We start from the raw sequence: 16614 nt of genomic DNA on the forward strand, positions 1-16614 counted from the left end.
AAAGTATCCCATGCAGATCTTCCACAGTCCACCGACTCCGAAGGCTTCCAGTGATTCCAATAAACAGAGGCTATGGAGCCTCGCTCTGATGCTTTACAGCCTTTGCAGTCAGTAACATTACCACTCTTCACAGTCATTGGGTCATGGACAGGACAGCGCAAGAACAGGAATCTCTGAAGAGCAGTAATGTTACTACCACACTACTTATATATGCCACTGAAAAAAATTGTATGCTCATAGATGACTTGATGATTACAGAAGTGGACAAGTGAATGAAATTTCTGCAAAAATCTTCCATGTGTGAACAGGCCCTAATATTGCAGTAATAAGGGCCTTGATTTTTATTTTCAACTTTTTTTTTACTTTCATAGTCATGTATCTAAATTGTTTGAACAAGGCATAGTGTTGGCGCCTCACCAGACTTCCAGTATTGGATGCATGGACCAAACTAACCTTCCTCTAGCTTCTCAGATATGCATACACTCAATATACATAATTTGTTAAATAATTTTCCATTTTCCTCTGGCTTTATTTGTTCCATGTAAACATTCTGTGCATGCATCTAATTGTTGAACTGTAAACAGGTGGGGAGATTCATTAACCAAAAAGTGCCACAAATCTGCCCCATATTGCACCAAATAGCTGAATAGATGGCATCTGGACATTGTCTTTAAAGTCTCATTTCCACGTCCATGTTTCCAGTATGTGTGGTATCCATTTTTTTTCACAAATACCACACATATGTTCTATAACCCATGGTGTTATGCACATATCCATGTTTTTACAAGGACCGTATGTCCGTGCAAAACACATAAAGACATGTCTGTTTTTTCCACCAGCACGGTTGACTAGGGTCAATGCAAGTCTATGGGTCAGTGAAAAACATACAGATGGCATCTACAGCTCTGGCAAAAAATAAGAGACCACCACATCAAAACCCTGTCATGGCCATGCAATCTCCAGACCTGAACCCCATTGAAAACCTCTGGAATGTTATCAAGAGGATGATGGATAGTCACAAGCCATCAAACAAAGAAGAACTGCTTAAATGTTTGTGCCAGAAGCAGTGTGAACGACTGGTGGAAAGCATGCCAAGACACATGAAAGCTGTGATTACAAATCATGGTTATTCCACAAAATATTGATTTCTGAACTCCTCCTGAGTTAAAACATTAGTATTGTTGTTTCTAAATGATTATGAACTTGTTTTCTTTGCATAATTTGAGGTCTGAAAGCACTGTTTTTTTTTTTCATTTTGACCATTTTTCTTTGTCAGAAAAAAAAATACAAAATGTATTGCTTGGAAATTCAGAGACATGTTGTCAGAAGTTTATAAAATAAATGAACAATTTACATTTTACTAACACCTATAATATCGCCTTTAATCAAAATTAAGCCAAGTGATAATTATTACTAATACCAAGAATGAACACCTGGCCATAACATATGAAAAAATACAAACTTTATTTTGAACATATCTAAAACCATATACCACACATAAAATTATGGAGCAACCAAAATACAGAGACAACCGACAGGTATGACTGGAACAGTGGCAAAGAACTATATATATATATATATATATATATATATATATATAAAAGGAGTAACCTTCCAATCAATCATATAGTGCGTATATACACACCCGCAAGAAAAAAAATAAAAAAAAATCCTGCAGGTGTAGCCAGTAGTATCCCCAATGCAGCGGTCATAGATGACAATGCCCAAAGATTATTTAAATAGAATATAAGAAATATGTATGTATTAATGTTAAATATATTAAAAGACTAATAGCGAATAAATATATCTTAGTAACAAGTGCAATGTCACCGACAGCCGCAGCATCATGGACAACCACCGTGCAGTCACCAAAATGTTCACAGTACATATAGAGGAAGGACCATAGTTACCAAATGTAAGCCACCAGTCAGGGACCCACGACACCCTAATTTACATTTTACTCAAAAATATACCTATAAAGAGGAAAATCAGACAAACTGAACATTTTGCAGTGGTCTCTTAATTTTTGCCAGAGCTGTGTATGTTTAACATTGCAAAGTATAGGAAAAGCTTTGTAATTTATTTATTGACACTGGAAAAACACTCATGACAAACTGATGGAAATGATGGAAAACATTGATGACATTGGTACCATTTTTTCCTGTATGTGTTTTACATGGGTGTGTGAAGGAGGCCTAAGGCCACATTCACATGTTCAGTATTTATTTACTATTTAACCTCAGTATTTATAAGCCAAAATCAGAAGTAGAATAATAACAGGAAAAGTATAATAGAAACACGTCACCACTTCTGTATTTTTCACCCTCTTATGGTTTTGGCTTACAAATACTGATGTAAAATACCAGCCAAATACTGAACATGTGAACGTGGCCCAAGAAAGTTTTACAGTTACCTAGAAACTTTAGAAAAATGCTAGAAAGAAAGCATATGGCTTAAGAGGAGTTGTAGAATGAATGTGGTATAGTTTGTTTAAAAACATTGGTAAAACTTGTGCCAGGCGTTAAGTGGCATAACCACTAGAAGACTCTAAAGGCCCACTTACACTACATGCAGCCCAGCATTGGCAGTTGTATAATTGTCCATTTACATAGACAGACTGTGTTTCAAATGGGCAGTGAGTGACCAGTAATAGATCATCCATTGCGCATAGGCTGCCATTGTTCTTGGCAGCATGAATCCTGTTTGTACAGGATGATGTGCATCGAAGAACTATGATCTTTTTAGGCCTATTTAGACATCTTGTCAACAAGCAATTGCTCCTAAGAATTTTAGCTAACTACAATCGCGTAGTATAAAAGCACAAGTTGTATAATTCTCAATGACTGGTAAATGCATGCATTTTATGGTGCTACTAATTTCTCCTCATTGTGGCTTCCCCTTGGTCTCCCCTCATTGGTTCCTTAAGGATAGCTTCAAGTTGTATTTCATTTGACTTTGTAAAAATATATTAGGACAATATCCTAATCTTATTTAAACTTTTTCATTTTACGACTATTGTCCCTAAAGTCAATGTATTAGGGGAGATTTAGGTTGTGTTAAAACATAATACTGTACTGTGATGTACAGCAAAACTATGTGATTTTTTTTTTTACTTCAGGTTGCTAATTTTGCATTTTGCTGGGTAAGCATAAACCGGCTGATATGTTCCCTTTAACGCAAGGTTGGAATCAAACGTATTACATCTTCCATTCCTCAAAGGAATATTTTAGAATTTAGGCTTCGTCTCATGGCTGGAACAGCTGGACCTCTAATGGTTTTAGGGAGAGACCTCTGAGCTGGTCAGGATTAACTTTCTGACATGTTATTTTAAATACAGGGTTGGAAACAAAGCTATTACAACTGCCAGTTCTTGAAGGCATATTTCAGATCTAACAGTTCGTATCACGGCTAGAACAGTTGGATCTCTTGTAGTTATGCATTTGATACTTCTTCTGTACTGAACTTATGGCACTTTGGGATTCTATAAAGGTGAAATTTTCACTTCAAAACTGATACAAAATCAATCATCATAGAACCCCATAGTGATTTAAGTATAGTACCAAAGTTTTGTCAATAATCTAGATGTTGTGGTCCCATTCAATTTAATGAAATTTCTCTGTGACCACACTCTAAAATGGCCCACATTATAAATCTCCTGTCATGTCCATTAAGTTCTTTTTAGTAAAGGATAATTTTCCTTCACTATCTTGTTTTCCCATAAAAATAAGCTGTAAATTTTTAGAGGTTTTTTTTAGAGGTTTTATTCTGTAATTTGAGTTTATAGCAAAACATGATCAGAATGGCAACCCAAAGATATTCTATGTATGTGCAAAGATACGTAGAAGTAATATATGTGCAAAGTCAGCAGGTCATCAACAGACGGGTACAGTGGAGAATCCTTCCAGATGGGTTGAAGATATTCAAGAGAAAAGCCATATTGGCTATAAAAAATGGGAATGGCATAGCTGGTCCAAATTGTGTTGGTTTATTAGACTTTTACCAAGATGATTTTACTTCTTTCAATAGCCATCCATTAGAAGTAGAGATGGGTGAACCCGAACAGAAATGTTTGGTATTCGTACCGGTCAGTCGGCTCAAGTCCGTTGCAGTGTTCGGGGTAAGTCCGTGGAGAGAGAAAGGTTTTCAATGACATTAGAGTGGACGTTCAGGTAGTGTTCTGGAACCCAAACCAAACTTTCTAAAAAACTCAGGACAGGTACGACAACCCAAACTACTACCGGTCCACCCATCCCTAATTGAAGCCGTGCCAGCACTCTCTACTAGGGTTGAGCGACCTTTACTTTTATAGGATCGGGTCGGGTTTCATGAAACCCGACTTTTTCAAAAGTCGGGTCGAGTGAAATCGGCCAATCCTATAAAAAAGTTGGGGTCGGGGTCGGCCGAAACCCGAAACCCAATGCAGTGCATTGGGTTTCCATGGTTCCCAGGGTCTGAAGGAGAGGAAACTCTCCTTCAGGCCCTGCGATCCATATTTTAGTGTAAAATAAAGAATTAAAATAAAAAATATCTCAATACTTACCCTCTGACGAGCCCTGGTACTAACCGGGAACCTTCCTCCTTCGAATCAGCGCTTCCAGGACCTTGCGGTGATGTCGCGGTGACGTCGCGGCTTGTGATTGGTCGCGCGGCCGCCCATGTGACCGCTCGCGCGACCAATCAGAAGCCGTGACGTCACCGCGACGTCACCGAAGGCCCTGCAAGCGCTGATTCTTAGGAAGGAAGGCTGCCGGAAAGAAGCAGGGCGCGTCCGAGGGTGAGTATATTCCTATTAGGTATATACTCACCCTCGGACGCGCCCTGCTTCTTTCTGGCAGCCTTCCTTCCTAAGAATCAGCCCTTCCAGGACCTTCGGTGACGTTGCGGTGACGTCGCGGCTTGTGATTGGTCGCGCGAGCGGTCACATGGGCGGCCGCGCGACCAATCACAAGCCGCGACGTCACCGCGACGTCACCGCAAGGTCCTGGAAGGCTGATTCTAAGGAAGGAAGGTTCCCGGTTAGTACCAGGGCGCGTCAGAGGGTAAGTATTGCGATATTTTTTATTTTAATTCTTTATTTTACACTTAAATCTGAATTCCGATACCAATTCCCGATATCTTAAACATATCGGGAATCGGTATCGGAATTCCGATTCCAGATTCAAAAGATCGCCGACTTCATGGCCGACCCCACACAGGGGTCGGGTTTCATGAAACCCGACCTTGCCAAAAGTCGGCGACTTTTGAAAATTTTCGACCTGTTTCGCTCAACCCTACTCTCTACTATGAAGTATTAGCATGCTGGCATAAAAATATGTTGCAGCTTACTCTAACTGAAAGTAGCCAGAACAGAATAACAGTGTTAAAAAATATTCTGGGCAGATTTTTTTCCTAGCACATTCTGTTACAATATAACGATAATCTTAAATAACAGCAGTAAATGTTCCAATAGCCACTTTAAGTAATTTCCCTGAACTGCGCCTCTAACTATTCACTATAATTCCTCACAAAACATTGTGTTATTCTGTAGTTGGCAGAATAACCAGATGATGATTAGTTAAAGCAAGCTAAGCAATGTATTCACACTGCCTTATGAGAAGAATAGTAATCACATTTCCTATGAAGCGGGAACTTATAGCTTTGGAAAAAAAGGTTATTGTGTTGTTTGCACCAAAGCAAACCAATATTATTTTCAGCATTAAGGTAATAGGAAAAAATAACAATATTTCTGCCTGTGATATATAACCCCTGTCATTGCTCAGTATGAGGCATATTGCGAATTTCCTAACGGCAGCTTTTTCTGCAGAAGTACAGATACACGTCCTACAGAAAGTTAGATTACTGAATGTCAGACAATTTGCTGTTTTGCTAAATCAACAATACAGCTCTTTGTTATTTGTAACGATATGTGTTCACATAAATGCATGGTAGCAGCTTTACAGTTTTGGTAAGTAAATACCTGCTGTTGATAGCGACAATGTCAAAGCCTGGTGCGCGGTACAATCCAGTCCTTTATTCTACCTCTGGTAGCATTGCATATTTACTACCAGTTTAGTAATAGTAACAATAACTTTTGTAAGAATTACGTCTAAGTGCGTAACCATTTAAAAAAAAAAAAGACTAGCCAACTCTTGATCTCTTGATCCATGTCTGTTATGGTAAATACTGATTTTTTTTTATAAAACAGCCATTCTGCACTGTGCTTTTCCTCTGTTACACCCCCTGGGTATAAATGAATAAGCATAGAAGCTGTGTTACAATATCAACTAGTCAATAAGGAGTCACTGTACGATCTAATACTACCAATGAAAAACCACCCAGAATTACTTATTTAGGTAACCAAATAAATACAATGTATTTAATATTTATAGGAAACCAGTAATCAGGTGTCGAGTTCCCACCGCTGCACAGGGGGAATCTCAAACCATGTCCGCTGCGGTCTCCCTTTCTCCTCCAGCTGCAATGGAACCTGCTTAGCAGAGACGTCGATCTCAGCATCTGGCTCAGACTGATATTGTGCGCTTGGTTACTGCTGCCTTTCCAGGCTCAGCCCTTGTAGCCAGCACTGATCAGTGGTGAGCAGACGTTCCAGGGACTATGTCCTGCTTTTCCCCTACTGAGCATGCGCACGGGTCGACCTCTCATTGGAGGTCGGGGGTCACATGCTCAGGTCCTGTAGTGGCTCCTATTGAATCACTAGGAAGGTCCTGGAGAGATACAGCTATAAAATGTTTGCATGGCCGCACGGCCATGCGCTAGTATAAATCAGTTGTTGTGTGTGGATGTATGCCTGTTCTGGTGAAAGCTCCGAATCATACCCATCCCTAGTGTTGATGAATGCTCGCGAATGTTGGTGCTACCTAGTGCCAGTTAGTGCCATCCAGCACCAGGCACAATTAATAGCTTCTATCAGCAGCGTTAGCCAGTGCGGCACCATGCGCAACCAGTGCGTTTACCTGTCCCTAGTTAGGGAGGTTAGTGGTGTCCGCCAGAGCGACGCTGCACGCACCTAGTGTGCTAAATCTATTTTAAGCTAAGTTTTCTCCTGACACCACTGTAGCGGTGTCGAGTGCAAGAGGTCTCGAGGGACTCTTACCCTGAGTCTTGGGGCAGAGTTCTGTGACTCCTTGCTTGCGCTCTCTGTGCGGTGTCGCGGCCCTGTGACGCAACAGGGTTCGCTTCCTTCATGCCGAGTGAAGATAACCCATTTGTGTCTTCTCTTAATACCATCATAGAGTCCATCATTACCGAGCAGCAGGTGTCTTTTCTGCATGGTGGACCCCAGACTGCGAAAGCATATCATTTCGTCTCTTATTTATATTTGGTGCATTCCATCAGTCCTAACACAGGTTTGGCCGCCTATGCTACAACAATGCTGGTATACCAGCTAGTACAATAAATTCAAAGATTTCCACTTTATTAGAATGTACTGTACTTAATGTTACCGTAAGTTCATTCCCATGCTGTAAGTAAATTAGCTTTAAAGTGTCTACTAGCCATAGCTTTAAAGCTCTAGCTACCATCTCTGGGAATACTCTGGCCATGCAACTGACTTTATAAATGCATCCTTTTCTTGACCCCCCAATACACATTGGATTAAAGGCCCTTATGCACTTAGACTAATGTTGGCTGAACTTCCGATATCCTTTCGTTTGGCCGACAGTCTAATGTGCATTTTTTCACTGGTCAACTAATGGTCGGGGGAGACGTTGATAGCTTCTGTCCAATTTCGAAATGCAAGTTGCATTTTTCTCCTGAAAATAAGCTGCAGGCCGGCTTGTCATAGAGAACCCAGGAGTGCTCGACTGAATGAGAGAGACAGCTGAAATGGCTGTCGGCCGAATGGTTAGACAAAATATAGTTTGTCTAACAGCCATTTAATATGCATGGTCGGCACAATGGCTAAACTGTAAAAGTAGAAGTTTCTTGTACTACAGTATCTTCCATTTATAAAGGTTCATTTTTTAAATTCCCTTCAAGACTTTTGGAGGTCAGACGTTATCAATCTAGCATTATTGAGTTTTCCAAAGGATCGACTATCAATGTTATAATCATAGAGACTCCTGTTCAGGCATTTGTTGGACACATGGGCATCTTTGGATTTATACAGTGTCATCTAAAAGGCACAGCTGGTCAAAATTGCTGTTATTGTGAAAAATTAAACAATGGGTTCTTCTAAGCAGCTGCCTAGTACTGTGAAAATGAAAATGGTGGAGGCTCACAATGCAGGAGAAGGCTATTAGCATTTTCAAGATGCCCTTTCCTCAGTTCAAAATGTAATTAAGAAATGGCAGTTAATAGGAAAAGTGGAGGTCAATATAAGGTATGGAAGACCAAGCAAAATTTAAGTGAAAGCTGCTCATAGGATTGCTAGAGAGGCAAATCAGAACCCCCACTTGGCTGATAAAAACCTTCAGAAATTTATCAGGCTATGAAATTGTGGTACATTGGTTTACTGTTCAGAGATACCTGCACAAATATGGCATTCATGGAAAAGTCATCAGTAGAAAACCTCTCCTGCATCCTCACCATAATACTCAACATCAGAAGCATGCAAAAGAACAACTAAACAAGACTGCATATTGGAAACTATTCCTGTGTACCGATGAGGTTAAAATAGAATTCTTTGGCCACAATGAGCAAAGGTATGGGTGGCAAAAAAATGGCACAGAATTTCAGGATAAGAACATCTCGCCAAACATTAACCATTGGGGTGGATCAATCATACTTTGAGGTTGTGTTGCAGTCAATGGCACAGGGAACATTTCATGGGTAGAAGGAAGAATGCATTCAATTAAATTTCAACAATTTCTTAATGTAAAACTAAAAAAAGCTGTAGTTGAAAAGAGGATGGCTTGTACAAGTGGATAATGATCCTAAACACATTCAAAATCAACAATACACTACTTCAAAAGGCGCAAGCTGGAGGTTTTGCAATAACCCTCACTGTTCCCTTATCTGAACATCACTAAAAATTTGTGGCTAGACCTCAAAATAGAAGTGCATGTAGGATGATCCAGGAATCTCACAAAACTGGAAGAATTTTCCAAGGAAGAATGAATGAAAATTCCGCAAACAAAAATTTAAAATACTCTTTTTGCTTGCTACAAAAAGCGTTTCCAAGCTGGGATACTTTCAAAAGGGGGTTCTACTAGGTACTAAGCATGCAGCATGCCCAAACTTTTGCATTTTCCTTTTTGTTATTTTTTATAATGTAAAAGATGAAAAACATACATATAGATATATATATTTTGCTTAAAATACAAAGGATATGTGTCATCTTTAACTTTAGGCCTTTTAGAGAGCATTTCAGCTTCAACTTGCTTAATTGTTCATCATAACAGTAATTTTGACAAGGGGTGCCCTAACTTTTACATGCCACTGTATCATTGCCATACAGTACATGCCATTTTTGGGTGGTTCAAATCTGATGACAGTTTCCTTTAATAAATGTTTCTTCGTGCTTGTTGATTATGTAACTCTCTAGTGGTTATTTTTCAGGATAAATGTATCTAATAGGACAGATCTCTGTTTGCTCTTGCCAGAAAATATTAGTGTGTATCTTCTGAAAGGTTTGCTACATTTCCACATCAGTATTAAGAAATTGAAAAGAAGGAAGGATTCCACAGGCATTTAGTTTTACAGATAGCAATACTCTCAAGGTAACTCAGTCTTGTACTGAATTCTGGAAATATCCATCACATATTGAAAAGCATAGACGTATCCATGTTCAGACAATATTAAGAATGAGAATAATATTGTTCCCTCCCTAAAAGCCAAATGTTTAGAAAGTGGGTAGATTGAAGGTCTGAATGCTTTTGATTTATCTTTGTGCTGCTATCCATATCTGTGTATATCTTGATAATCTTATATTTTTATACCTTGCATTGTAGGTTATAGATAATTTAGTGACAAAGAATGTACAATTGGTGGAGAAAGATTGATCTTGATGGACCTAAATCTTTTGTCAACCTATGTAACTAAGTCTATGACAGATATCTTGGTGTAGAAAATGATCTTAAATGGGGGGGCCCCATAACAATGTGATTACATATTGATAGAATAAGCCAACACCTTAAGATTGGTGGGGAATGACTGCGATGATGCCCACTAATCTTAAGAATGAAAAGGCTAAAGGACTGGCTTAGTATTGTGGCCATTTCAAAGGTTTACTTTGTCCAGTAGCCCCTGACTACCAGGTGCGTAGAGCTCGACAGCACAAAAGAATTTGTTTAAACATCGCTGCCTAATAAAAAATTTCAAAGAGGTTGCAGCTCTTAACTTCAATCACAGACCCTTTATTTTTAAAATTGGTGCTTTTTTTTTATTTCTCTTCCTTATGGGAAGTTCCCCATAAATCCTTGCAGTATGCCACTCTTTAAAGTGAGAATGTTACTACAAAATGACAATTCAAACCAACCACAGAAGTTCAGTGGACCCTTGAAATGGTTGAGTGGTACAGTGCATCTTACTACTTTTACGCATCAATCAAGCTAGTTGGGTGGGCTGAGTATTTTTCCATTTATCCCTCTGGCTCCGGTCAAGCTACAGCTATCAATAAAAAAAAGAGATGGGTAGAGACAAATGCAAAACAAGTAGATGGGAAGATGCACTGAACTGTTGACTGCAGCAATGATGCAGAGTGCCTATGCTTGGCTTCAACAGTCATTTTGACAGACTGCTTTAATTTTGCCACGAAGTGTACCTAATTTACTATGGTTGAAGACATAAACAAGGGAAAATTCACAACTGGTTATGCAGTCTTAAAATTGTCCTTTATCACACAAAACCTTTTTCAGATTGAAGCCAATGTATTGATCTGCCAGTGGATTCACACTCAGCCATCACGGCTTTTCGCACAGATTTTCCTGCCATCAAAAATAGATAATTATATAGATTACAGAAACTTCTGTTGTGTGTGAAAAGCTAGTAACCAGATGAACTGATCGCTATAGTCTCTTTTTGGAGCAAAAATCGTATCTTTGTTTGACAACTCTATTAATAACCTGTGTCTTCCAGACCAAGAGAGGTGACTTTTCACTAAGATGTCCATTACCCTAATAAGATACCTTCACAGGGGTTGTTTTGTGAGCCAATTACTGTAATTTATACTGTTTGATGATAGAATTTGTCTCCCCAGACTTTACAAAAAAAGTAATGATATGCAGTTTCAAGTTTTTGTCATAAAGAAACCCTTATGCCTCTAAGGATTATGTAATGGAGTCACCTTTTCATTTGACTCCTTGAAAATAACCTTACCAATATACATTATAATTCATATCAAGTGTGTCTTGTTTTATCCCTGATGCATGGTAGACAGATATCCGTAATTATCAGCACTTGCGGTGGTGTTACACTGCTTTCAATAGGACCCTGAGGAAAAGGCACAAGCAGAATAGATCTGTTATCAGAGAGGATCTTGTAAAGTCTAGCAATGTCACCCTTGGCTTGTAGAAAAATAAGTCATAGATCTAATTAATTTCCGTGAACATTAAGCAGATTCGTTGTCCTTTGTGCAATGTTAGAACAAGAACGAGATAAAGGTGACAATTTAAATTATTGCGTTGGCCTTTTGTTCATTCTACTCCAGTGCTGAAAAAGCAGAACAGAATAATATGAGAAACCCTCAAAATGTGAGACTACAGAAATATGAGAATAATACAGTGAAGCTAATATTTATAGAATGGTACATGGTGACCATTTATGGGCCAAAATATTGGGACACCTCTTAATTTAATAATTCAGCTTTTTCATTCAGTCATATATCTACAAGTGTATAAAATTGAGCCCCGAGTGACAAAGTTTATTTTTACCAAAATTTGTGATAGAAAGCAATGTTCTAAAAAGCTCACTGAATTTGAGCAGGTAGGATAAGTACTCCAAACATATCAGGTCATGATGACATTTCTTCCCTCACAAATATTCCACTGTCAGCTGAGAGTGATCTTGAAGTATGGAAGGAAGGCATCACAACAAATCACCCACAAAGTGGCACACCACATAATATTTCAGGGCAGGGTCACTGAGGGCTGAGGCATATATTGAATAGAAATCACAAATGCTCTGCTGATTACAGAGTTCCAGGGGCAACTCCTTATTAGTGTCTATAGGCCTAAGATACAATGTCTTAAAAGCTCCTGGTGCAATGTGTAGATACCCAGTTTGTCCACATAGTGTATGTATATTCCTGCTGTACTCAATGGAGACATTCCAAATAAAATTGCAGGACTTTTTGATTAAAACATTTTTTAAAAACTGGCATCAAAGCTAGGATTAAGTAGACTCTTACAGGTCATATTTTAAAGGTCTTATAGATAATGTGATAGATCTAATGGGTATTGATGTGCGAATCCCTGGATATTCATGTCCAGTGGGTTTAGTAAAAAAAAGTTTAAAAAGTTCTGTTATGATACTAGAACAGTACCCATACCCAAACTTGAACCCGGTCCACATTCACATGAATGGGGTGCCCGAACATCCAGTGTTTGGCACTCTTTCATGTGCATAACAGCATGGCAAACACTGCCTCTAATCAGCTGTAGGATCATTACCGCCTGTCAGAGAGCCGCGGATCCCTTGTTGTCAGATGACAGTGTGAGCATGCAGCTTTGACCATAGGTAAAAAGTTTACCTATGGTCAAAGGCATCAGCTGATGGAACTACTAACCCATCAGACTACGCCTGCTGCCATAGAGAGAGGAGGCTATGACTAATGAGACTCTTCATCAGCTGGCACATGCGCTATAATGAAATAGATAACAATAAGAAAATGATGTGGGTTCCCATGTATTTTTGATAACCAGCCAGGCAAAACTGAGAGATGCAGGCTGCACTCTTCAGCTGTCAGCTTTAACATGGCTGGTTATCAAGAATAGAGGTGTCCCCATGCCATTTTTTAAATTATTTAAATAAATAATTAAAAGAAACAGCATGGGGTCCCCACATTTTTGAGAAACAGCCAAGCTAAAGCAGACAGCTGAGGCTGGTATACTCAGGCTGGTAAGGGGCAATAGATATTGCCCCTCCAGCCTAAAAATAACAGCCCACAGCTGTCCCAGAAAAGGTGCATCGATTGATGTTATGCCCATCTCTTCTCAGTTGCCGTGAGGTGCTGGCAAGTGGGATTCATATTTGTGGGGTTGAAATCAGCATTGTATTGTCTGATGACATCAAGCCCACGGCTTAGTAATGGAGAGGTGACTAAAAGATGCGTGTCCATTACTAATCCTATAGTTATATTGTAAATAAACACACAGCCAGAATAAAGTCCATTATTTGAAATAAAAAAAAACACTTTTACCTTTTTATTTAAAAATAACAGACACAGTTATACTCACCTAACACACATTCTATTGAAGCCATCGTCTCCTGTAAAAACAGAAAATAATAAACAACAAAAGTACTCACGTAATGCCCATTCCATTAAAGCCATGGTCTCCTGCAAAAAAAATAAAAATAAAAAACAACCATGTTCATCACCTGTCCGATGTTCTTGGCAAGGTGGGCAGAATGTATTAGATGGAAAATACAAATATTAATAGCCAGGTAAGTGAATATTTTGGGTTTGTGCAAATTGTCTCTTCGGAGCAAAAGAGAACTTGAACTCTAGTGCCACCTATTAGAAGTAGCAATCCTAAAAGTCAAAAACAACCCTTTAATGAGCCTTGGCGTATGACTTAGGACAAAAGCCAAACCAATTTGTAGACAGTGTTTTAGGATTATACACCTCATCAGTGCAAAGCATGAGATCTAAATTGGCTGTATGAGAGTCTTCTGACTTGGATCTAAGGGGTATCGTTTCTCCTTGTGGAAAGGCAATTTGTATATTTAATTTCTCAGAGAAGTATTGTATGTTCTATAAGTCTCCTTACACTGGCATAATCACAAAGAGAAACATTACCCCTTAGGCCGGCGTCACGCTTGCGAGTTTTACGGACGTAAGAGCGCAGAAACTACGTCCGTAAAACTCACAAAAAATAAGGCACAATTATTCTCTATGCCCCTGCTCCTATCTGCCGTATTAAACCCTTCATGACCCAGCCTATTTTGACCTTAAAGACCTTGCCGTTTTTTGCAATTCTGACCAGTGTCCCTTTATGAGGTAATAACTCAGGAACGCTTCAACGGATCCTAGCGGTTCTGAGATTGTTTTTTCGTGACATATTGGGCTTCATGTTAGTGGTAAATTTAGGTCAATAAATTCTGCGTTTATTTGTGATAAAAACGGAAATTTGGCGAAAATTTTGAAAATTTCGCAATTTTCACATTTTGAATTTTTATTCTGTTAAACCAGAGAGATATGTGACACAAAATAGTTAATAAATAACATTTCCCACATGTTTACTTTACATCAGCACAATTTTGGAAACAAAATTTTTTTTTGTTAGGAAGTTATAAGGGTTAAAATTTGACCAGCGATTTGTCATTTTTACAACGAAATTTACAAAACCATTTTTTTTAGGGACCACCTCACATTTGAAGTCAGTTTGAGGGGTCTATATGGCTGAAAATACCCAAAAGTGACACCATTCTAAAAACTGCACCCCTCAAGGTACTCAAAACCACATTCAAGAAGTTTATTAACCCTTCAGGTGCTTCACAGCAGCAGAAGCAACATGGAAGGAAAAAATGAACATTTAACTTTTTAGTCACAAAAATTATATTTTAGCAACAATTTTTTTATTTTCCCAATGGTAAAAGGAGAAACTGAACCACGAAAGTTGTTGTCCAATTTGTCCTGAGTACGCTGATACCTCATATGTGGGGGTAAACCACTGTTTGGGCGCACGGCAGGGCTTGGAAGGGAAGGAGCGCCATTTGACTTTTTGAATCAAAAATTGGCTCCACTCTTTAGCGGACACCATGTCACATTTGGAGAGCCCCCGTGTGCCTAAAAATTGGAGCTCCCCCACAAGTGACCCCATTTTGGAAACTAGACACCCCAAGGAACTTATCTAGATGCATAGTGAGCACTTTGAACCCCCAGGTGCTTCACAAATTGATCCGTAAAAATGAAAAAGTACTTTTTTTTAAAAAAAAAATTATTTTAGCCTCAACTTTTTCATTTTCACATGGGCAACAGGATAAAATGGATCCTAAAATGTGTTGGGCAATTTCTCCTGAGTACACCAATACCTCACATGTGGGGGTAAACCACTGTTTGGGCACATGGTAAGGCTCGGAAGGGAAGGAGCGCCATTTGACTTTTTGAATGAAAAATTATTTCCATCGTTAGCGGACACCATGTCGCGTTTGGATAGCTCCTGTGTGCCTAAACATTGGCGCTCCCCCACAAGTGACCCCATTTTGGAAACTAGACCCCCCAAGGAACTTATTTAGATGCCTAGTGAGCACTTTAAACCCTCAGGTGCTTCACAAATTGATCTGTAAAAATGAAAAAGTACTTTTTTTTCACAAAAAAATTCTTTTCGCCTCAATTTTTTCATTTTCACATGGGCAGTAGGATAAAATGGATCATAAAATTTGTTGGGCAATTTCTCCCGAGTACGCCGATACCTCATATGTGGGGGTAAACCACTGTTTGGGCACTCGGCAGGGCTCGGAAGGGTGGCACGCCATTTGACTTTTTGAATGGAAAATTAGCTCCAATTGTTAGCGGACACCATGTCGCGTTTGGAGAGCCCCTGTGTGCCTAAACATTGGAGCTCCCCCACAAGTGACCCCATTTTGGAAACTAGACCCCCCAAGGAACTTATCTAGATGCATATTGAGCACTTTAAACCCCCAGGTGCTTCACAGAAGTTTATAACGCAGAGCCATGAAAATAAAAAATAATTTTTCTTTCCTCAAAAATGATTTTTTAGCCTGGAATTTCCTATTTTGCTAAGGATAATAGGAGAAATTGGACCCCAAATATTGTTGTCCAGTTTGTCCTGAGTACGCTGATACCCCATATGTGGGGGTAAACCACTGTTTGGGCGCACGGCAGGGCTCGGAAGGGTGGCACGCCATTTGGCTTTTTAAATGGAAAATTAGCTCCAATCATTAGCGGACACCATGTCACGTTTGGAGAGCCCCTGTGTGCCTAAACATTGGAGATCCCCCAGAAATGACACCATTTTGGTAACCAAAGGAACTAATCTAGATGTGTGGTGAGGACTTTGAACCCCCAAGTGCTTCACAGAAGTTTATAACGCAGAGCCATGAAAATAAAAAATAAAAAATTATTTTCTCAAAAATGATTTTTAGCCTGCAATTTTTTATTTTCCCAAGGGTAACAGGAGAAATTTGACCCCAAAAGTTGTTGTCCAGTTTCTCCTGAGTACGCTGATACCCCATATGTGGGGGTAAATCACTGTTTGGGCACATGCCGGGGCTCGGAAGTGAAGTAGTGACGTTTTGAAATGCAGACTTTGATGGAATGCTCTGTGGGCGTCACGTTGCGTTTGCAGAGCCCCTGATGTGGCTTAACAGTAGAAACCCCCCACAAGTGACCCCATTTTGGAAACTAGACCCCCAAAGGAACTTATCTAGATGTGTGGTGAGCACTTTGAACCCCCAAGTGCTTCATAGAAGTTTATAATGCAGAGCCGTGAAAATAATAAATACGTTTTCTTTCCTCAAAAATAATTATTTAGCCCAGAATTTTTTATTTTC

At 39.3% G+C, this 16614-nt stretch overlaps 1 protein-coding gene across 1 annotated transcript in view; it reads right to left on the reverse strand.

Annotated features, from left to right (window-relative positions):
* The window catches only part of SEZ6L (seizure related 6 homolog like), a 781385-nt gene that overhangs the window by 518228 nt on the left and 246543 nt on the right, over positions 1-16614 (reverse strand). The gene's annotated exons all lie outside the window — the stretch shown is intronic.

The sequence above is a fragment of the Ranitomeya imitator genome, chromosome 1 (assembly GCF_032444005.1).
Source record: "Ranitomeya imitator isolate aRanImi1 chromosome 1, aRanImi1.pri, whole genome shotgun sequence".
NCBI classification, from domain to species: Eukaryota; Metazoa; Chordata; class Amphibia; order Anura; family Dendrobatidae; genus Ranitomeya; species Ranitomeya imitator.